We start from the raw sequence: 25,667 nt of genomic DNA, 5'->3' as shown, positions 1-25,667 counted from the left end.
CTCCATTTTTGCTTGATCACTTATTGCCTGTTTCATATGCATTTTATAATTCTCTGCTTACAATGATCATGGTGTATTGTTGTGTTTCAGGAGTATTATGTTCATATGATTCAAGTGCTTCACAGCTTCTAGAGTTAGGCGTGAGTGAGTTTTGTTCAACTGTTCCCAACTCACAGGTTAAGTCTAGAGTCTGTTTTAGGGTTTTGTCACGGAATAGCCAAAAGGGGAGATTGTAAGGTTGAATTTATTCAACCATCTTATTGGCTTTATTCCGTGCCAAATTTGCTTGTAATTCAGCATTTAGTAACCCTGTATTTAGGTGGGTTTGATGTAAGGGTAGTAAGTGAGATAGAGTGAAGTTTGCTCAAGAGTGTGCAAGAAAACAGAGTGTCGCGGCTGGGACTCGCGGGTGACTCGCGGCTGCAAGCCGCCAGAAGCTGCACACGTGCCAAGCATGCTGGAAGATGAACAGTCATGCTAGCTGGAGCACTACAGGACAAAACAGGACAACTGGCCATACGGTTATCTCGCGACTGGATCTCGCGACTTAGTCAAGCCGCGAGGTCAAGCCGCGAGCCACCCCTGTTTTGTAAAAACCTGACGTTTCACATTCCTCTCCACTCCAGTATAAATACCCCTATTACCCATGATTGAAAGAGAGCTTCCAGAGAGAATTTTGAGAGAGAAATCCTAAAGAAAAACCAGATTGTTTCACCCACAATCTCTACCTTAGAATCTCTTCAAATTTCTCAACTCTCTTCCTCTCCATTGTTAAATCCTTGAGAGGCATTATACCAAACCAGGTTCTCACCATCATCATCATTGTGAGACTGCTGTTTGGATTTTTGGGAAACAGTTAGGAAGGAACCAATCTTCATTGGTTGATGCTACGGTCTAGTAGCGGAATTCGGGAAGTTAGAAAAGAAAAAGGTTCGGCGTAACCTCGTTGGAGTAAGAAGCTTGGAGGGCTTAGGTGCACTGGGTAGATTAGGCTTGGAGGGTCTATTGCTGTCCTTGTATCCCAACTATATTTTCTAGTGGATTGATTACCGCTTGGAGGGCGGCGGAGAGGTTTTTCGTCGAGGGCTTCGGTTTCCTCTTCGATAACACATCGCGTGTTGTCTTTGTGTTTGCATCTTCCTTCCTCTCTATCTTTGCCTTTTTATTTATCTGCTGTGGATATTAATCTGTTATGGCTTAGATAGTATTTAATCAATTTCGTTTGATAGCATATGTTAAGTTTCCGCACACTAGTTGTTTGACATATTGCTTGAATTGATTAAGTTGTTATTTGGGGGTCTAAACGTTCAAAGGTGTTTTTGTACACGTTTTTGAACTTTCACACCACCTTGACAACCATCAACAAAATAAACATAGCTTATGAGAACTACAAATTCAAAAAATTCTAAACCATTCTCGTTATCATTTACCCTCATGCAAGAAATCATAGTCTCAGTCACATTACTAAATGGCCACAGCTATAAAAACCATGTATTTACAACATACAATAAGTACAATAAAGTAAAACCATGTTAGAATCATAACATATAAAATAAACTTGTTTGAAATGCCTCAGAACATGTAATCAACACAATAAAACTCAATACCGACTACCCAACAAAATAAAAAAGTTTACGTGAACTACAAATTTAACAAATTCTAACCCATTCCCATTATCATTGACCCTCATGCAAGAAAAGCAAACACTCTCAGCCACATTGCTAATGGCCACAGCTACAAAAACCATGTATTTAAAACATAGTATCAGTACAATAAAACTATGTTCAAATCGTATTGTATAATATAAACTAGTTCAAAATGCCTTAGAACAAGTAAATTTCATGACTAAAAGCAACAAGATTTTTTTTTCCCAGTCCAAGATAGAGAAACTTCAATTAAACTTAGCTACACTAAGTTCCAAAATCACCTACACAACCTCACAAGTCACAGCACCCACACAATCAAACTAGTTCAGTTCTTCACAACACATTATTCACCAAAAACTAAAACCCAAATAAAAAACTTACAAGAACCACAAATTCAATGAATTCTAACCCATTCCCATTATCATTGATCCTCATGCAAGAAAAGAAAACAGTCTTATCCTACCCTACCCTGTCCTTATTATCCACATCATTTCCAAATTCCAATTCTTCGAAAACTAAGCTGTAATCCCGAGGAATTGAGATTGGCTACATAAATCCTTTTATGCCTTCTAATTCTATGTACGACCATGTTGTCAGTTACCTCTTTAATTGTCATTAATTTTTTTTTTTTTTACCTTCATTTTTTCCTTGTCTTTTTCCAGATTAATATTATACACTTGTATTAGTTCATTCCTACGCCTTCATTGCACATATCTAACCATCTCAGACAATTCTCCTCCATATTCTATCTTCAACTGATGCCACCCTCACATTCTCACATAGGCAGAGCTAGGAATTTTTCACATGGGTCTTAAATAAAATAAGTAAATAAATACATGGATTTGATAATATTCTGCTTAAAAGAAAAACAAAAAGGTGTTTGTTAACTATACTACAACCAATTTCCATACTCATCAAACCAAGCACTATTGAATATCAATGAAAAAAAAATCCAATTTTCCTTCGTGGAAAGTTGCAGTCATGAGGTTAATAAGGACCCTTTTGTAGATATGCCCTTTTAACTTCATCACAATAATTTGGATGGCATTCTAAAATTTTAGCCTATAGCCAAAGATATACAAGAAGATTTTCCAAGTCAACTTTAAGATGGATGGTTTTACTTTGAACAATTTCGTTCAGTTAATGTGACTACTACTTTCTTGGGCAAGTAGAATTTGTTTTTATATTGGTTTTCTCTTGAGAAATTTATCCATAAATAATTCAAAAATAGCAACTTCAACACTTTTAAGAATTTAATTTCAATTTTTTAAATTAACAACCCAACATAAACTTTGCACTAAACTAATAAAAAATGTAACTAAACCTGCCAATACTTAAATGAGTTTTATCTTTTAGGACCACTTTTAGAATTGCAATAGGATCTAATCTTTTTTCAGAGGTTCTCACAATTGACCCCACAAAATAATAATAATAATTCAGTGGGTGCAATTGGACCCACTCAAAAATATGTGTCTCCGCCACTGCTTTCTCACAATCCTAGTGTTGCCACAAATCCAACTTAACATCCTCATTGTTACTACTCCTTTCATGGACATATTCAAAGAGGGAGTGGGTCCCTAAAATTTCAACATCTTTAGATCCAGTAAAACTCGAACTAAAACCGCATACTTTTGGCCAGTATTGTATGTTATAAATACTGCAGCTCTATCTAACATAATAACATAATGAATTTGTTCTAAATTGAATCTTTTCTCAAAAACTATGATAATGCATCACTGACAAAATGCATTAAAACACCCATGGTACACAGACTACCACCAATATGCATATATATATATATATATATATATATATATTGTATTACCTGAGTGCAGTAAAAAACACGTCCTCTCTTGCGACCTCGGGTCCTTGGAGGTGATTTGAAAGCTAGTAATTCCTGTACGACTTGATTTAATATGGAAGTGCTAAGCCTTCTTGACCTCTCCTTTTCAACTGTACTAGAAGCAACAATGATCCTGCACTTAGCATAAATGCGATTACTGTATAGCCTAGGACTCACTATGCTAAGATGCTCAGGTATCATATACAGTATATGGAAAGGTATCTATAACTTCCCCACCAGGACCTACCCCCCAACCTAGAGTAGCTAGGTGGGGAAGTAAAATTAATCCTAAAGAATTTTCTTAGAGGCAATTAGAAGTGCAGAGGAAGGATAGAATTTGGTAAAGAATGCAACTGGACTGTAGTTATGAAATAAAAGATATTCTTTTATGGTTCAGTTGAACATACTTATCAACATTATGACCAGCTATTGCAGTTGAATAAACAATAGGTGCCCAATCAAGAACACGAACTTTCTCCCTAACATCTTGCTCATAGTATGTCGCAATCTGCTGATTTTTATTTGGTATGGTATCCCATTTGTTGACGACTATCAGGCACCATTATTCACACACTTATTCACATATAAAGCATTCTAAGCCCCTTTGAAACTGATTACTACTTACTTTAATTGTTATGATTAACTTGATTAGTTTAAAAATTCTGTGAAAATTTGATATATTAATCTACTTGATTCCGTATGTTAATACTAAGTCACAGGCCAAAAGAGAAAAAACTCAAATTTGTTAGAGACACTTTTTTCCTGTTTTGGTCAATGGAACTGGTTTGCAATCAATGGCCAGGACTGCTAAAAGAAGCGAGGGTGCGATCCACCACATGCACACGCACTTGAAACTGTGGTAGACTCTGTTTATGATTTATATCGAGGAGCCAGAAACTCTGTGGCAGGCCCTCTTTATTTGAAAAAATATTTCAAGAGGGATTTTTGAGAAGTTGGTGGTTGGAAAAGCAATCCTCAATTCCATATTTTCTCTTTTTTTTTTTTTTTTTTTTCAATTCCAAAACATGGTAGCTTTTGCATATCTTCAGTCTTATGTTTGAATCTTAGGAAACCCCTGTTCTGGTAATTTCATCTATTCTGCATGCTTACGGCACTAAGGTCTACACTAATATCAAGGTTGTTGGATGGGATTACACATGATGGGGGATGTTAGTGTGTTTTAAGCTTGAAAGAGATGGCAGCCCACTTATTAGGGAGCTTACATAAAAAGATAGGAAACATGAAAAATATGGATTTTAGGGTGAGATGGGCAGGGGATGCGCACCCTCAAAACCTTTTTCTTTTTCCCAGAGAATACACACCCCACAACCTTAATTATGGACTAACCTTTTTTTTCTTGTGAGGTGTACTTATTCTAGTAATGATCTCATTTTCAATAATAGAATCCTAAACTGAATTTATACATTAAGAGAATCATGAAACACATGCAGGAAACACAATTCTTGTGTCACCCCAAAGACAATGCATAAGACCATAATTCACAGTAATTTAACATTTAACTTGGTCCACATAAACACAATTATGTGGTCCATCTTATCTTAATTTGTTCCGTACTAACAATGCCCCCCTTCTTTCTTTCTTTTTTTAGTGGAAATCGTCATTTTGTTAAATGATAGATTTGTAGTAGTATCTCTTTTCATTTACAATGAATGCTGGGGGTTTAATAATGTGGATTTGTTTGTCTATAACGTAAGTTTACATTATTAGTGCAATTTAAAGCTATAAAAGTCTTCTATCACTTCTGTAAAAAAAAAAAATAGCTATAAAAGTCCAAGATTTATACCTTCAGCCTTCAGTGCTTCCAATTTTTCATTCAAACACACTAAGTTCCAAAATCACCAACACAACCTCACAGCACCCACACAATCAAACTAGCTAAGTTCTTCACAACACATTATTCACCAAAAACTAAAACCTAGATAAAAAAATTAGAACTTTTTTCAAAAAAATCAACATGCTAAGTTCTTCACAACACATTATGCACCAAAATTCAAAAAAGTATGAAATTTCTTGAAAATTTAAAACAAAAACCAAGACATGGAATTGCAGCGCCAAAACCAGTTGGATTAGTGAAAATTAAGAGAAAAAGAACTCAAATTTTTCGGAGAGAGAGAGCTTACAAAGCGCCATTGAAGGGGAAATGGTCCGCGTGGCGACTCTGTGAAATGAAATTGAAAACCCTAATTGGTCGGAGACAGGGAGAAGAAAGGGCGAAGAAGAAGATGAGGACGAAGACGACGTTGCACCACTGTCATCCAACAGAAAGTCCATTACCATCGCTCCTCCAACAACCACCATTTTCCCTTCTCCTATTCCCTCAGGCGCGACGGCGACGGAGACCACGATTCCACTCTCCCGGCCATCATCGATATGCGAAAGCGATCACAACGACGTTTTTAATTTCTGCCGCCGATGGTGTGAGGGTGTGAGGGTTTGAACGTTTGGGGTTTGAACGTTTAGGTGTAAGTGAGAGTGAGAGTGAGACTGTGTTCTGGTAAGGGTGAGGGTGAAGAGAGACCTTAAATTCAGATGCCAACGTCAGGTGCCACGCTGGAACAGAAAAATGGGGTACTCGAGCTCACCAAGCTCGAGTACCACAAAAAGTGGTGCTTTCCTATATATTTCCCAAACAGTGTTTCAGGCCTAAATATTTCAAAAATTAATGCTAATGGGCCATTTTGCCCAATTATTTATTTTTTTATTTACTTTTTTTTAATTATCCATTTTGTAATTATTGATTTAAGAATTTAATTGTTGTTGGTGTTACAATTATACAGAAATAGAATGCAATGTGATTTGTTGGTGTAAATATTGATTGTGATGATATTATGTGCAGTTATCAATGTGCAGTTATCAATGTGTTGGTACTGTGATGGTGTAAATATTGATTGTAAATAGAATGCAATGTGATGGTGTAAATATTGATTATAAATAGAATGCAATGTGATTTGGTGCTCGTTATCAATGTGATTTGGATGTTTTCTGTTTGTGGCTGTTTTTATTTACTGTGTAATCAATAGCATGCTTGTTTACATACCTCTTAGACCACAGTGTTTGTGATTTTTTAGATGAAAAAAAAAAAAACCAAAGCCGCAATTCTTGCCTTAGTTGCATCTGTCCTCCTTGTGGGGGTTGCATTGTTAAGGAAATTGTGGCGTAGACGTAGACGACTGCCTAGGGCGCCTTATGTTAATCATGCAACGGAGAGAGAGGAATACATAAATAGTATTCTGTATGGAAGTGAGAGAAATTGTGTGAATCAAATTAGGATGAAACCTATAGCTTTCCACCACTTATGTCACATCCTCATTGAGGGGGAGCACGTACGCCCGACTATTCACATGTCTGTTACGGAGCACGTGCTCATTTTCTTACACATTATTGGTCATAATGTGAGGTTCCGTGTAATGGGTAGTCGAATCTATAGCTCAACTGAGACTGTTCATAGATACTTTAAGGTCGTCCTTAGGGGGGTCTTGAAATTATATAGAGCTCTAATAAGACTGCATAGGGAAGATACACCCTCAGAGATAAGAAATAGCAGAAGGTTCTACCCATATTTTAAGGTAAATATTGCGACTTGTGTATTTTTGTAAATTGTGAAGATTTGTGTAATTTTAAACCATTATGTCTGTCGAAAATTAGGATTATGTTAGAGCAATAGATGGTACACATGTTCGTGCATCTGTGCCACTTGAAATACAAGGAAGATTTCGTGGTCGCAAAGATGGAACCACGCAAAAGGTGTTAGCTGCCATTAGTTTTGACTTAAAGTTCACTTATGTATTGGTTGGATGGGAAGACAGTGCACATGATTCACGTGTGTTAAATGATGCATTTGCTAGGTCAGGGGGATTTTAAATTCCCGAAGGTATTATACAATTACTTCACCTTTTTGGTTTATTAGTTTAATAAATATTGTGCGTTTTCCTAAGCATAGTAGTGATTTGGTTTTATTTTTGAATACATGTAGGCAAATATTATCTTGGTGATGCTGGGTATGGTAATAAAAATAGAATATTGTCACCTTATCAGAGTGTGCGATATCACTTGAAAGAGTTTAGTGATCGTCCTCCTGAGAATGAGCAAGAATTGTTCAACCTCCGATACTTTTCATTGAGAACTACCATTGAGCGAGGGTTTAGAGTGTTGAAAAAACGTTTTTGAGTGTTGGATGCAGAACCATTTTGGTCTTTTGAAACCCAAGTGAAAGTAGTGTTAACATGTTGTGTGGTTCATAATCAAATTATGGGGGTTGAACCAAATGGCCATATTATGGAAGATGCAATGAACCAAGTAGAGTCTAGTGACCCCCAACAAGAAACACAATCACGTCGGGAGTCCATTGAAGACAGTGGACTGTGGAATGCTAAGAGAGATGAGATATGCCAAGCTATGTGGTCTGATTATACCAGGAGTGGAGAGTAGTACTTTATTTAGATTTCTATGATTGTAATATGTGTTTTTTCTTTCTTTATTTTTGTAAAGACAATGTATTTACTATAGACTTTTGGTGGTGTAATGAAAAAGTATTTTTAGCATTACATTGTTATTTGATGGTATTATATTGTTATTTCCAGTGTTAGCATGTTTTATTCTGTTGTGCACATCTATAAGCGTGGTTGTATGTGTGTTTGATTTGTTGTTCATATTTCGAGCGTAATTACTAAATGCTACTCTCATTTTTAAATGCTACTCTCACTATACAATTTTCATATTTAGTAATGTCAAAGGGCAAAGAGAAGGTGAGCAGCAGCAAGCAGTTCAGGTGGCTGCCGCCCATACACTCAACGATGCTTAGGCTACTTACGCAGGAGGCTGCAAAGGGCAACAAGCCGTCTAACACTTTCAAGACAGGCTCCTTTGCTCTAGTAGCGAAGGAGATAACTGCCCAATTTGGGGTTGAGTGCCACCCCTCTTATGTTGAAAATCGGATGTGGACTCTAAGGACCATGTGGTCCACTATTCAGAGTATTAGAAAGAAGAGTGGTTTTGGCTGGGATGATAACTTAAAAATGATAACATGCGACACGAAGACATACCAAGAAGAAGTCATGGTATGGCTTCCAATTATATTTTCTTAATATAAATGATAATATATGTTTTTACCTTTTATAATTTATGAATTGAGAACAAGACAAGGTTGCTCAAGTACCCTCTTTATATGAAATTTATAGTGTCATTCTTTTTAGGATTCCATTGCTTTTATAAGATTTTTCAAATATAACTTTCATGTGTGGATCTATTGTAAAATCTGGTCTCAGCATTTGTACATTATATTTTCTGTTGTACTTATCTTCAAAATCATGGGTTATGTCTCCTGTTCCCTAACAGATTTTTTTGTTTATCATTGACCTAAATCATTTAATGGCATCTATATTGAATTGAATATTGAATTTATTAGTGAAGTGATTATTGCATTGTTATTATACGTTCCTTTCTCCCTTACAGGCGCATCGAAAGCATGCGGAGTATCTAAACAAAAAAATTGAGATGTATGATGAATTAGCTATTGTTGTGGGGAAGGACACAGCCATGGGTGGCTTTTCTAAGTCGTATGTGGATATTGAGAATGAGCCAGACAATGGGGACAGTGCTGAGTTTGTTGCAGACAATGTGGAGGAAGGTGTGGTCGAGAAAGGGAAGAATGCAGTCGAGTCATCCACCACTGGGTAAGGAATTTCCAAGTCCCGCAAAATAGGGCGTGCACATTCTAATGCTGATGATAGTGTACTGACTGATCTGTCTGATCAGTTGAAGGAAATAGCTGTGGCTTTGAAAGAAATCAACCGGGGCCCGGTGGATTACACAGCTCTTTACAATGAGGTCATGGCTATGATGGTGGATGGGTATAGCGAAGACATGCTCGCAACTGCATTTGACCATCTTTGTGAAAATGAGAAGGCAGCACGGGGATTTCTAGTCAAGAATGCTAGGTTGAGAAAGTTGTGGTTGGATGGTTTTTTGTTCTCACAACTTTGACTTGTCTGTTTCATGTTGACTGTGATGGTAGCTTTAGGAATTAACTTTTGTTGTAGTACTAGTATTGACCTACCATTGTATTATATATGTAGTCTTTTGTATTATTGGGATGATACAATTGCCCAAATTATATATTTATACTGTTCAGATACCACGAGTAGGTATTATTTTTGTACACCATGGAGGTGTAATGCCAATGATGAACGATTGATGTGGCTGTTTTTATATAAATATTATGGGTATATTCAAATGATTATTTTTGATGTTGAAGTGGATGATTATTTTTGTACTATTACAGATATGTCTAGGCAATGTAGGTGCTTGAATTTGGATGATTATTTTTTATGTTGAAGTGGATGATTAGTTTTGTACTGTTACAGGTTTGTCTAAGTAATGCAGGTGTTTGAATTTGTAAGGCATTTCATATTTGCCGTAAAATGATCCACAAACCAAACATGGGAATTGATTTTTCGTAAAACGGAAAGCATTTTCCATAAAATGTTTGAACGAACCAAACACCGGAATTGATTTTCCATCAAACGAATTCTGAGGCAGCCAAACAGTCTGAATACATTTTCCTTTCCCAAAAATAGCATTTCCGGAAAATATTTATTTTCTAGAAAATATTTTACATGAACCAAACACAGCTTAAGGGTGCGTTTGTTTTGGTTTCAAACCACTTCCGGAAATGCTTTTCCGTAAACGTGTGTGTTTGGTAGTTTCCGAAAATTGGGTCAAACTGAAAATGTTTTTTGTGTTGACTGTAAAATAAGGGCTCACGGGTGTAAAATGTTTTTAGGTTTTATTTTCACTTCAAACGAATTACACTCATCACACAACACTCTCTCCGAGCTTCTCTCACACGCACTCCTCACAGATCACTGGTACTTTCCAAGCTCACTCACACCGAGCTCCACCGTCTCCCTCATGCCAAACGCAACCGATCCTCTCCCTCACACTAGTCTGAGCTTCATCCACAGTTCGACGAGCGCCAAAGATCCACCCACGATGAGTTTCCTTTTCCAGTTGAGTTCATTTCTCAGTCCGACAACCTCACCTCACCTTCGATCCACCTTCTATTTGAGTCTGACAACCTCACCTCACCTCACCTCCGATTCACACACCTCTGACCCACCCTCTACAAAAGCCGATCCACATCCCTTTAAACCCATCTAGCCAAAATCCATCCTCAAACCCATAAACAACCCATCCTCCGACCCACCCTCTCGGATTTGATCTATATATAAATATATATATATATATATATATATATTTGTTTATTTAATTATTTATATAATTATTTATTTACTTTTTTTAATTATCCATTTTTTATTTAATTATTGATTTAAGAATTTAACTTTTTTTGGTGTTACAATTATACAAAAATAGAATGCAATGCGATTTGTTGGTGTAAATATTGATTGTGATGATATTATGTTGTGTACGTTATTGATGTTACAGTTATACAGAAATAGAATGCAATGTGATTTGTTGGTGTAAATATTGATTGTGATGGTATTATGTTGTATACATTGTTGATGTTACAATTATACAGAAATAAATGTGTATAAATATTTTGGTACTCGTTATCAATGTGGTTTGGATGTTTTCTGTTTGTGTCTGTTTTTATATACTGTGTAATCAATAGCATGCTTGTTTACATACCTCTTAGACCACAGTGTTTGTGATTTTTTAGATGAAGAAAAAAACCAAAGTCGCAATTCTTGCCTCAGTTGCATCTGTCCTTCTTGTGGGGTTGCATTGTTAAGGAAATTGTGACGTAGACGACTGCCTAGGGTGCCTTATGTTAATCATGCAGCCGAGAGAGAGCATTACATAAATAGTATTCTGCATGGAAGTGAGAGACATTGTGTGAGTCAAATTAGGATGAAACCTATAACTTTTCACTACTTATGTCACATCCTCACTGAGGGGGAGCACGTACGCCCAATTATTCACATGTTTGTTACGGAGCAAGTGCTAATTTTCTATCACATTATTGGTCATAATGTGAGGTTCCGTGTAATTGGTAGTCGGTTCCATAGATCGACTGAGACTATTCATAGATACTTCAAGGTCGTCCTTAGGGGGGACCTAAAATTATATAGAGTTCTAATAAAACTGCCTAGCGAAGATACACCCCCAGAGATAAGGAATAGCAGAAGATTCTACCCATATTTTAAGGTAAATATTGCGACTTGTGTATTTTTGTAAATTGTGAAGATTTGTGTAATTTTATACCATTATGTTTGTCGAAAATTAGGATTGTGTTGGAGCAATTGATAGTACACATGTTCGTGCATCTGTGCCACCTAAAATACAAGGAAGGTTTTGTGGTCGCAAAGATGGAATCACGCAAAATGTGTTAGCTGCCATTAGTTTTGACTTAAAGTTCACTTATGTATTGGCTGGATAGGAAGACAGTGTACATGATTCACGTGTGTTAAATGATGCATTTGCTAGGCCAGGGGATTTTCAATTCCCGAAGGTATTATAGGATTACTTCACCTTTTTGGTTTATTAGTTTAATAAATATTATGCGTTTTCCTAAGCATAGTAGTGATTTAGTTTTATTTTTGAATATATGTAGGTAAATATTATCTTAGTGATGCTGGGTATGGTAATAAAAATGGAATTTTGTCACCTTATCGGAGTATACGATATCACTTGAAAGAGTTTAGTGATTGTCCTCCTGAGAATAAGCAAGAATTGTTCAACCTCCAACACTCTTCATTGAGAACTACCATTGAGCGAGGGTTTGGAGCGTTGAAGAAACGTTTTCGAGTGTTGGATGCAGAACCATTTTAGTCTTTTGAAACCTAAGTGAAAATAGTGTTAGCATGTTGTGTGATTCATAATCACATTATGGGGGTTGAACTAAATGACCATATTATGGAAGCTGCAATGAACCAAGTAGAGTCTAGTGGCCTCCAACAAGAAACACAGTCACGTCGGGACTCCATTGAAGATAGTAGAGTGTGGAATGCTAAGAGAGATCAGATATGCCAAGCTATGTGGTCTGATTATACTAGGAGTGGAGAGTAGTACTTTATTTAGATTTCTATGATTGTAATATGTACTGTATTTTTTTTTCTGTAAGGACAATGTATTTACTATAGACTTCTGGTGGTGTAAGGAAAAATTATTTTCAACATTACATTGTTATTTCCAGTGTTAGCATGTTTCATTATGTTGTGCACATCTATAAGCGTGGTTGTATGTGTGTTTGATGTATTGTTCATATTCCGAGTGTAATTACTAAATGCTACTCTCACTATACAATTTTCATATGTAGTAATGTAGAAGGGAAAAGAGAAGGTGGGCTGCACTAAGCAGTTCAGGTGGCTACCCCCCATGCACATGACTATGCTTAGGCTACTTACCGAGGAGGCTGCGAAGGGCAACAAGCCTTCTAACACTTTCAAGGCCGGCTCCTTTGCTTTTGTAGCGAAGGAGATATCTGCTCAATTTGGGGTCAAGTGCCACCCCTCTTATGTAGAGAATCGACTGCGGACTCTGAGGACCATATGGACCACTATTCAAACTATTAGGAAGAAGAGTGGTTTCGGCTGGGACGATAACTTAAAAATGATAACATGCGATGTGAAGACATATCAAGAAGAAGTCATGGTATGGTTTCCAACTATATTTTCTTAATATAAATGATAATATATCTTTTTGGCTTTTATAATCTATGAATTAAGAACAAGACAAGATTGCTTAAGTACCCTCTTTATATGAAATTTATAGTATCATTCTTTTTAGGATTCCATTGCTTTTACAAATTTTCAAATATAACTTTCATGTGCGGATCTATTGTAAAATCTGGTATTAGCATTTGTACATTGTATTTTCTATTGTACTAATCTTCAAAATCATGGGTTATGTCTCCTGTTCCCTAATAGATTTTTTTGTTTATCATTGACCTAAATCATCTAATAGCATCTATATTGAATTGAATATTGAATTTATGAGTGAAGTGATTATTGTATTGTTATGATACGTTCTTTTCTCCCTTACAGGCACATCGTAAACATGCGAAGTATCTGAACAAAAAGATTGAGATGTACGATGAATTAGCTATTGTAGTGGGAAGGATACAACCACAGGTAGCTTTTCTAAGTCGTATGTGGATATTGAGAATGAGCCAGATAATGGGGACAGTACTGAGTTTGTGGCGGACAATGGGGAGGAAGGTGTGGTGGACAAAGGGAAGAATGCGGTAGAGTCATCCACCACTGGGTCGGGAATTTCCAAGTCCTGCAAAAGAGGGCGTGCACCTCCCTCTGATGATAGTGTGCTGGCTGATCTGTCTAATCAGCTGAAGGAAATCGCTGTGGCTTTGAAAGAAATCAACCGGGGGCCTGTTGATTACGTAGCTCTTTACTCTGAGGTCATGGCTATGGTGGCGGATGGGTATAGCGAAGACATGCTCGCAACTACCTTTGACCATCTCTGTGAAAAAAAAAGGCAGCACGAGGATTTCTAGCCAAGAATGCTAAGCTGAGAAAGCTGTGGATGGATAGTATTATGTTCACACACCTCTGACTTGTTTGTTTCATGTTGACTATGACAGTAGCTTTAGGGATTAACTTTTGTTGCAGTACTAGTATTCACCTACCATTGTATTATATATGTAGTCTTTTGTATTATTGGGATGATATAATTGCCCAAATTATGTATTTGTATTGTTCAGATACGACGTGTATGTATCATTTTGTACACCATGGAGGTGTAATGCCAATAGTGAAAGATTGATGTGGCTGTTTTGATATAAATATTATGGGTATATTCAGATGATTATTTTTGATGTTGAAGTGGATGATTATTTTTGTACTGTTACAGGTTTGTCTAGGCAATGCAGGTGTTGAATTTGTAAGACATTTCATATTTTCCATAAAATGATCCACAAACCAAACATGGGAATTGATTTTCCATAAAACGGAAAGCATTTTTCGTAAAATGTTTGAACGAACCAAACACTGGAATTGATTTTCCATAAAACGAATTCTGAGGCAGCCAAACAGCCTGAATACATTTTCCTTTATGGGAAAACAATTTCCCTTGAAATGATTTTACGTTCAGAAAAGCATTTTCGTTGAACCAAACGCAGCCTAATTGTTCAAATTCCATTTGATTTTCTACAAGGAATTTTTGCTCACTTCAGTCATGATGTTTTATCAGAGTTGGTGATTATGAATACTTTGCTCATGATGTTTTGTTTTTGCATATATATATATATATATATATTTGGTTCTAACTAATTGAGAAAATAAAATATAGAAAGTCAATGAGCTCTAACTCAAATGATACATAAGAAAGGGTGGAGTATAACCCCCATTAGTGCATGTGTGAACTTACCAGAAAAGAAAAAAATGAGGTGAAAAGAAATGATTTTGTTGGTGATAATGAAAAATTCCAGCTATGATCCAATGAGAGGTTGTCTAGAAGAGGACCTTAAACAATACAATGTTTTTCAAGTAAGAGTGCCTTGCATGGGCTTGATGATAATGGAGTTGGAAACTAAGCACTGATTTTATAGACAAGTACTACTTTCACCTATTCTATTCTTTGACCTTGTTATTGATTTCAATGAGACCCCTTCTGTCACGCACACCGAGTCACCCTTGTACACCATTGGCCATATAGACCATGGGTCCCTCCCACCCACCAGCTCTATTGGCCCTACTTCGGCCATGGACTCACACGATATTGAATCCATGCCATCCATGCCCACTCCTAGACTTCATACGGGGATTTTTTTTTTTTCAAAATAACACTAAAACTCAAAAAAAATTGTTAGTTAGCATGTTTTCAAAACTATTTAGCAATTTAACAACTCGAGAGTAAGAGACTCGATTTTGGAGCTATAAATTGAGTATAATTAACTCGATTTTCTCGTTGCAACAATAGCTGAGGTTGACATTTTGTCCACATAGGCACAAAACTCGAGTTCTCTAGACTTGATTTGGTTGAGATGAACTTGAGTTCTCTAGACTTGATTTAATTTAAATGGAAAATGAGCCTTATGAACTCAATTTCAGTTCCTTGTGGATAGCCCTCCACATGTGATGTGGGTCCATTTCCCCTAGTTCTTCGTCTCTCTCATAGTCTCACTCACTCCCTCACACTTCAAACTTCTCCGTCTTTCTCACAGTCTCACTCACTCACTCACACTTCAAACTTTCCTCTCACTCTTCAAACTTCAAAGACTCTTCTTTCCTACCCCGTCTCTCTTTGTCGCTTTCTCCCTCTTCAATCACTTTGCAAACACTCTCAGACCCTCTTAGACACTCTCATACAATCCTCTCACTCTACACTGTCATCTTTGTATTTTGGGTGGCTTTGCTGGTGGGTATTTGGGTCCTAGTTCTTAGTGGCTCCATGTCTATCACAAGTAACGACTCTCTCTCTATAGTATTTGACTGATTTAGGGTTTTGATTGTGATTTGGTTTGTATCTGTGGGATAGGGTTTCATGTTGGATTGGATTTGTATATGTCTATTTCTTGTGTCTGTGGGATAGGCTTTCATTTATGATTTGATTTAGGGTGTCAAAATTTCTTAATGTAGTTGTATTTGAGACAATTGTCGTTGACTACATAAAATTATGATTAATCAACATTTAGATTACTTAATTTAAACATACATATGTTCTACATGACACTTTCAGGTCATGTTTGTTTTCCTAGTATATGAAAAAAGTAATTTTATTAACAGTAATGAAGATACATCTATAAGCATGGTTACATTTGATTTTGAGAAGTCTTAAGGATTATCACATCCGTCATGTTATTGTACATACTTGGACATAACACCTGCTATAGATGTGTTGCAGACAGGTTTCAGCACTCAATGGAAATCGTGTCTTGGCATTTTCGTCAGGCGTTGCGGGTTGTCCACTCATACGCGAGGCATTTAATTAAACCTGATTCGAATGTCGTGGGCCTCTCCAAACATCTTCAAGTGAACAAGTACTGGCCATGGTTTGAAGTACAAAAAATTCTCTTCCTTAACTAACTTCGCATAACATTAATATACCATGCTATTTGATATGTGGTTGCTAAGATTAATAAAATTTTTCTTGTGTAAAAATGTGTAGGAGCAATTGATGGTACATAGTAATATACCATGCTATTTGATATGTGGTTGCTAAGATTAATGAAAACTTCCTTGTGAAGAAATGTGTAGGAGTAATTGATGGTACACATGTGAGTGTCCAACCTCCTGCAAATGCGACTCAGGCACATAGGAGTACTATAACAACTAATGTGTTGTGTGTGTGTAACATGGACATGTAATTCATTTATGTCCATGATGGGTGGGAAGGCAGTGCCAATGACTCAAGGGTGCTCGAAGAAGCGATCTTTGACTGAAAGCATGGATTCCCAAGGCCACCAAGAGGTAATATCCACTACTGTGACTTTAAGAATGTTATTCTCCATTGTAAGTAGTATGTTTGTGAACAACTTAAGTGTGTACTGGCTAGTTTTATGTGTGTGTAGGGTCATATTACTTGGCGGATTCGGGCCTACCAATTGACACTAATTTTCTCTTCCCTCACAAGTCAACTAGGTACCATGCTCATTAGTTCCGCTCAAGCAATAGACGGCCAACATCGAAAAAAGAGTTGTATAACTATAGACACTCGTCCTTGAGGATAGTTATTGAGTGATCTTTTGGAGTGCTGAAGGCCTGTTTCCCCATTTTGAATTTAATGCCAAACTTCAAGCAAAGTAGGTAGCGTTACGTCATTGTTATGTGTTGTGCTCTACACAATTACATACGCATTAACAATTGGAGTGATGAATTGTTCAACACAATAGGGGAAAGTTTTGTCGAAGGCAGTGAGACCAATAATGAAGGAAGTGGCAATACTAGAGCATCAATAAGCTCAGCAACCCAAAGGCATGTAATGGAAATGTCAAATGCATCGAAGAGACTGATGGCCCAATTTATGGACAATATCACTGACGCAATATAAGATGATTATGTTGCCCGTGGCAATTGACCATTTACTTTGCTGCAATTTAGATGCTATCATTTTGCAACGTAATTGTTTTGGTACTACTTTATGTCAAGGAAATACTATTTATGTAAGCGGATGTAGAACTTAGTTAAACTTGTAACGTTATTGCACTATTTTGGAATGATATGGAAACGTGCAAAAACATGGGTTGCAATATGTTCTCGTCATAATTATGTAATTCGAATACATCAATTGTTGTAATTATTAGCATATTTTGGAGCAGGTTCACGTAATTACATTTCATTACTATAAGAAATATTTTTGGACCATCAGACATCAAAAAATATTGCCACTATTTTAAGGAAATTTCACATTACTTAACTCCATGCTATGAAATGCATAAAGTAGTACACTGTTCAACACCCAATAAAATATATAGCAACACAAAAAGGGCATGTAATCAGTATAAAACATAACACACATGACCGTAAATAAAATCATGGCAGACACAGTTGTGTACAACTGTGGCTCCTAAAAATAGCAAAGAATACAAAATAAACCCCAACTACAATCCAAGACAGAATTAAAGCCAGCCTATACTTGTAGACGTTGTCTTCAGCAATCCGGAGGGCGAGCTCAGTTTTTTCAACCTTGCACTTTGCTATCCTTTCTCGCTCCCATGCTTTTGCTTCCACTCCTATGCTTTTGCTTCCATTGCATGAGCCACATCCCTTTCATTTCTTGCAGCCATTGCCTTGTTTGATGGCCTTGTAAACCATTCCCACACAATTGGTGCTATTGCATGGCCACATGGGCATGTGTTATTGTCCAACCATCTGAAGAACGGACATGCCTGATCGGAGTTCTGCATACAAAATTCAAGGCATATATATATGATGGTCAACAAAGATAGTAAGAAGATGACAAGGCAAATATGTAACAACACTAAATTGATTTAATACTAACTGGCGACTAATGTTGACACCCATAAACCCTCCTTCCAAAATTACAGATCGATAGGGAGGTTCTTTGTACACATCGATCCACATCGCACATATGCCCACTAGTAGTGGACTCATAACTGATGGCAGAAGACATTGCACTGCTAGAAACCCCAAAACACAAAAAAAAAAAAAAAAAAAAAAGAAAAAAAGTATTTTAGACCATCATTTAACATGTGCAAAAGAGAAACCCTGTAAAGCTGTACAAGAGACTTTCACCTTTTGCTTCCAGCACCATGAAGTAAACCATTAATAGAAGGAAAACAGCCTCCCCATTACTACTTAGCCCAACAAAAAAATAAAAAATAGATCCCTTTCCATAGAGACTGAATAATGGCAAATGACAAGATACTATCAATACAAACTTCAAGGCCAATGTCCATTTATGTTTCGTACTAGAAGTAAAACAGGGTAAGCTATATCACTAATCTTTATTGTTGTAGAAACCAATTACGCTTATTTAAGCCAAGAAAACAACCAACCTTTTCATGGTTAAAAAACTACAAACAATATATTCACAACCATGGTACCTTCAGGATGACACATTCATTTCAATTTATTCTAATCGTAAAATTTGAAAATAGCAAAGAAAAAGAAACTAGTAACAAGATAGGGTCAAGAAGTAGCCTGGGCACTCGTAGCTGACTAAAGTCAAGTGCCCAGTGGCTGTGACGAAATTCATATAAATATTTTACTTATAAAAGATCAAAAGTAAACCATATAGTATGGTTCAAATTCTAACTAGAAGAAAGGCTCCCAAATTGCTTCCAAATATAAAGAAGATTCCTCCAATGCCCTTCAGTGCAATAGCAGCAGTAGCTAAATGTTTCACATGTGGCAAAACATCAATAAAATTAAATAACAATAAAAATGAAATTTAAATTTAAAACATAAAACATGTTGTAGATAGGATGAGCGCACAAAGTGAGGAATATTTGAAGTTATTCAATTTTTTTGATGTACAACACACACCTCAACCACTTTTTACTTATATTATGTCTGTCATAAGGTGTGTTGGATGGTTAGTCTTTAAAATACTGTAAGAAAGACTTAGAAAACAGCATTTCCATATCCCAATTCAAAACTTAATCTGTGCTGAATCATTCTTTCTCACAAGCCTATGAATAGCAACAAACCATATCAAAGAGGAAAACTCACATCCCATTACAACAATTGGTTTAATTATCTTTATTGGCTTCCTAAAGCCTTGCCTTTTATTAATCCTTTCTCTATGTAAATCATAGGATCGACATATTCAATTCCTAGTGATATACTCTCACACTCAGTAGGATGAGCTAAACAGAGCACGGCATTTAGTGCAGCTTAGCTTACCAAAGCATTTTCATCTTTAAAGTTTAAATAGCAGATGCAAGATTCTACAGTCAAATCATATAGAGAAGCAAAGAAAAAAAAAAGAAAGCAAAAAAAACACTTTTACAATTATGAAATACCTTAGTCTTCCATGTTGCTTTTAGTTTCTTCCCTTTTTCTTCTTTTTTTTTTTTTTTTTTTTTTTTTGGTGATAAGAACACAACTTTAGTTACCACCCAACATAGCATGTCCAAAATTATAAGATCTCCATACCATTACAAACAGAACCACCCTATACTCCAATACACACTATCATAGCACATCGAAATATATAAACCTTAAACCATTGTCTTCTTGGTAAAAAGAAGACAATCATCTATAATACTATTGTTCAAATAGGATTGAGCTATTTTCTTTTAATATTACTTTAGCAATTAAAAATTCAAAGCCTTTAAGCTACTTAAACCATCTATTTGAATTGGTTTACTTAAGCTGATGAGAAGTCAAATATTTTCAAAAAACGATATAATATTAGCCAAACAGGAAAAAATAATCAGATTGAAGCTAAACCAGCATATGGGCAAGCATAATAATATCATATAAACAAAATACAAACAAAAAAAGTCTCCTTTATTATTTTCTCAGAAACCAAACTACAAGGAAAAATGAAGGCCAACACAATTTCAAGCTAAAAGCTAATAGTTTTCTCAAAACCCAAATGCCAAAAACATAAATCAGATCCATTCACAAGCTGAGAGAGTACAAAAAGGGATGAAGTAGCACCGTTATACATCGGAGGAGATCGTCCGTGACAAATCAAGGAAATGGGTCATGTTTCTTCAGACTTCATCGATGCTGCTGGGTCACGATGGAGGAGATCGCGTTGCCGTTGCACGTCGAAGGAGATCAAGTGGCCCTGGTGACAGTGGAGATCGACGCCATAGGTCCGAGCTTGCTTGGAATTTTAGCTGGGTTCGTCTTTGGTTTTGGGAGAGTAATAGGGTTGAAGAACTGAAGGGGAAATAAGCAGTGAAGAAAGTGAAATGAAATGAGGGTGAGGCGGGTAGGCAAACAGAACTTACTGACATGGTGCTTAGGTATGGGTCTCACAAAAAGTACAAAAAATTGAGTTATGAGAAGTTGGAAACAGTATGCCAAACGTGCCACCTTTAGGGAGCTGGAGTATTTTAAGTGATGAGTGATGAGTGAGGACTTTTTTAAAATCAAATAGCCCTTTAGAATCTTAGGCTTGCTAGCCATCCTAACCAAAAAAGTCCTTTGATAGAAATAGAACTTCTTGAATCCATTAGAAGTTTATGGATGAAAAGCTCTGTCCCAACGATATATTTCTAAAACTTTTTTGTATTTATTTCTGATAAATCATAGAAACACATAGTTATTGTAAACTGTGGAGCACTTTGCTTCCCACAAATGGTTATATAATACTTAGACAGATGATCAAACACAGACATGGTTGAATTACTTTGAAACTTCCTTTCAACTTCCACTATATAATACTAAGGGAGTCAATACCATATCGGAAGCTGTACCGATTTGGCCAGCGGTACGATATATTTCGGGTACCGGTCAATACCGGTGTACCGTTTCGGGTTTATTGCTATTATTTTATATATAGATAGATGTGGGGACCGGCCCAGAATAGCAAGTTGGCTGGGCCTTGGGCCCGTCCGAGGACGATCCTGTCCGAGGAGACGTCGTGGCTCATAATCCCTGCCCAAGCCAACTGGGGCGAAGAAAACACGTCCGAGGAGTAATTCCTCCTCGGACATTCCAAAGTCCAGATCAATGATGCATCCCAGTTACTGTAGTCCTCACTCCAAACGCATAAAAAGAAAGAAGGCTCAAAATATCCCAGCAAAGGTTGTCACCACCACATTAAATGCACCACAACTACTCTCCTTGCCGCATTAATGAAGAGAAGACCCCTGAACAATATTACCTTCATCACTGCAACTCACAAAGAACTGGTAAGGGCGTCTGATGGGACAGGTGCTCAAGTGGGGGTTTGGATGATCAACAAGTGTAGGGCCCAAATGATAAAAGATGGCCTATATCATATGTAAGAGTCCCCTAGAAAGGGGGACGGGAAAAAAGAGGGGAGGAGAGAAGAAAGAAAAGCAAGAAGTCATTGTATGAAAGCATGTCCATGAATAAAACTTCCACTTTCACATCCATTTTCTTGATTTACGTTTCTACATCCACTAAGGACATGCAACGAACCGTCTGAGCCAACTGGAACCGAGTTCTTCAACCCATACTCTACAAACTTAATTGTGTGGGACTTCTTGGGCCTGCAGGGTCTGATCGTCCAGGACCGGGTTAACGAAAATCGTGTCCCTACAATAGACATACTTATTATTTATTTAGAATTATTTATAAATCTATATAAGAATCCTTAAATTTATAATAGCATATTTCTCTAAATTAATTGCTTATTTTTAATATGATTATTTCTTGCTCAAATATCAACCCATTAATATAACCTGATATACTAGATTGTAATAATAATAAAAAGATAAAAAGATGATATTAATTATTAAAAAAATAAAAAATAAAATTGCTTACCAAATGTGAGTGGCAGCCAGCCTAAAAGTCAAGTATATTTGAAATTTGAACTCATTAGAGTTCACGTGGGTGTCAGAACTTACACAAAACTAAAACTCACACAAAACAATTAAACAAGAGCCACACTCTGATTCTCAAAAAAAAAAAAAAAAAAAAAAAAAAAAAAAAAGAGCCACACACAACTAAAATAGAAGGCACAAGAAGAACAGTCTCGGTCAAAACTGAACAAGAAGAAGAAGAAGAAGAAGAAAAAAGAGCAGCGGCTAGATAAAACAAAAGGAGGAAGGCTGGGGGAATGGCCGACAACATGGGAAAACAACCAGTGAAGACGGCATCGTGAGCTTTCTGCTGCTAACTTTTTCCATTTTCTTCAAGTTTTTAGTACCGCCCGGTATCCATTTTTCGGCCAAGATGTCTGATATTTGATAGTACGTCTGGTATAGTCCGGTAAGGACCGGTATTTTAAGCGGTACGAATCATGAGTGTTTTTGTACCGGTTCACCTGCCGGTACGATAAATTCTGGCTGTACCAGCCAGTACGGTACGAAATTGACTCCACTGTATAATACACTTATGCCCACTCATACCCACACCAGAAACAGTAAAACTTTAGCCTGCCCCCTCAAAACTTAAACTAAAGTTTGTTGCCACCTAAAATAAATTCAGCGTTATCTTTTCTTTTGGTGGGCAAGGGATGAAGGGGCATATATTGAGTTCAAAAATAAGCACTCACTCTGCCAAAGAGAATTGTAGAAATGACCAGCAGCTTCTTTTCATAAAAAGTGCTCATTATATTCAGATGTCAATATCTTAACATGACCCTTTACATTGAATTTTGTTGACCTTTCTCTGTTAGAACTTTGAAGGTCCATTAGGGTTCATATCACACATATAAAATAATTTTCCTAAGTAATTCTTCTCATTCTCCCTAGGGACGGTATGTTTTAATTATTGAATCATTAAAAATAAAAATAAAAGGTGCTTTTATATATATATAGTGATAGGCAAGAATTGTCTACCAAACGACATTGGTTTGGAGTAGAGTTTGACTTTTGTTTTTATGTATTTAAAGCAAAGATTGGAGTGGATTTTGTGTTGCAATTTCTTTGCATTTCAAGCAAAGATGTATTGGTTTCAGATTTTGTCAACAATGTTTGGTGCTATATTATGAAGTTGAATGTTCTCCTAAATATACAGTGCACTTTCTTACAGCATTGTGCAGCCATCGTTCTTTCTCTCTTCTATTTTTCAAATTGTTCTGGCACTTTCTCAACCCACATGCATCTTAGTTTCCTGCAATGTGTTTAAGATATGAACTTCAAAGTTGTACACTCGGTTTTATTATACTTAATAAGTTAAGGAGTGGTTTATTCAATTTTAATGCTTTGTTGCATGAGGTTGAGACTAAAATAAAATCATTGGAGTTATCAATTAATAGTTTGCAGGCTAAATTGTGATGGACCAAGTCATAAGTTAAATTGTAATTTTGCCTACATTACGTGTGTCCTTGCTTCGTGGTCAATGGTGTTTGATGTAAGATGGACTTGAATCCATTGCATAAACTCATGTTACAAAATACTCATAGACTTGGATTATTTTGGCTAAATATTGATAAAAATAGAGTTTGTTTGTGATGGGTAGTGGTCAATGTTATGGCCCACCATTAGCACCTTCTCCATTGTCCATTAAGTAACTCAATTATATTGCGTTATCATTGCATAATTGGTAGATATTCATGACTCTCTCTTTCTTAATTGTAGGTGGCTATGGGTCTTGAGCACGAAGAATTGCCCCGCCGAAATCTGTTTGGTCTGGTACTGTCAGTTTCTAGATTCTATGCATCCTAACTAGGTACCTAAATTGTGTTTCTTGTAATGTTTATGAATAGTGTATGTTGTTATAATTGTAAAATATCTCATAGTCGAAAATAATGGAACATTGCATAATGTGCTGCCCTTTTTTTTTTTGCTACTGCAGGTGGTGTGGCAACCATATGAAGCCGAATTAGGCCACCTACCTGCGTTTTGTTTCACAGGAAGGGAAATGTGGACTGCGAGGGTGTCTCTTGTATGTTTCTGGCTAGTAGAGAAACATTCACTAAATCGTGTAATTTGTCAGTTTGGGATGATACAAGAAATTCCCTTCGATGTTGATACTGACAACACCTTTCATGCTATAGACCTAAGGGGGAAGACCAAAATGAATTGGAGGGAGAAACATGTTGGCCATATCCAAGTATGGAATAGTCGAGCACAATTACTATGTCATGGAGTGACTAGAGGGTGATATGTCGCTTGATCAACCATACTTCCAGTGGTATGATAGGGTCACTTGGAGGTTCTTCGACCACACTAGCACTGCACTTCGTATTATGATAATTGCTTCGACCTTTCTTTTCAAATTTAGTTGCATATTACCATTTTTGTGTTAGATGTAGTAATTGTATTTATTTACTTGCAGATTGCAAGTCAAAAGCAATTGTTGATGCGTTGCGTAGGAGGCAATCTTGATTATAAGCAGATTACAGATGTGCTTAAGGCAGTGGATTGCCTTCATCGTTTAACTGCCCATCTTCCTGTGCAAAATACCAATGAGGCAAATCTAGAAGTGCTAGAAGATACTGGACGACCTAGCACGAGCTCAACTCCTGCCAACCATAGCCATGGTCGGCGTGCTGCACCCCATCAGGTCGTCACTAGGCCGGATCCCCCTCCACCCCCACATGCATCTCCTGCCCTAGAAATCCCTCCATCCCCCATGCATCTCCTTCCCCAGATATCCCTTCACCTATTGCTAATGCATCTTCTCAGCCCCAAGATCCCTCCACCCAACCCATGTACATTTTCTGACCTTGCTCATCTTTCAATTACTTTGCCATCCTTTGATCTCGACATTGATTTCAATGAGACCTTTCCTGTCATGCACATCCAGTCCCCTTTGTACAGCATTGGTCATATAGACCATGTACCACCCAGCAGCTGTATAGGCCTTACTTCAGCCATGAACCCACCCCATACTGACTCCATGTCATTCATGCCCACTTTTGGATTGCATACAGATCCCATGAGTACAGGCCTCACTCATATCATCTGCTACACCATCCTCCCCCACAGTTGTAGGATCTTTAGTTGTTAGAAGTGAAGCAAAACAGCCAGATGTGCATGTCGAGAATGAGCAAGTAGTTGGGTTACACTCACCCCCACAAGGTCGACCTAAACGCACAACAAAACCACCTCCTTGTGGGACAGGTGGTCATGAAGCAGGACACAAGGCCAGCCCAATGGTATGACAAGTAATTTAATGTAATGA

The sequence above is a fragment of the Quercus lobata genome, chromosome 1 (assembly GCF_001633185.2).
Source record: "Quercus lobata isolate SW786 chromosome 1, ValleyOak3.0 Primary Assembly, whole genome shotgun sequence".
Lineage (NCBI taxonomy): Eukaryota > Viridiplantae > Streptophyta > Magnoliopsida > Fagales > Fagaceae > Quercus > Quercus lobata.
The sequence above is the reverse complement of the archived record's forward strand: the minus strand, read 5'-3'. Positions refer to the sequence as shown.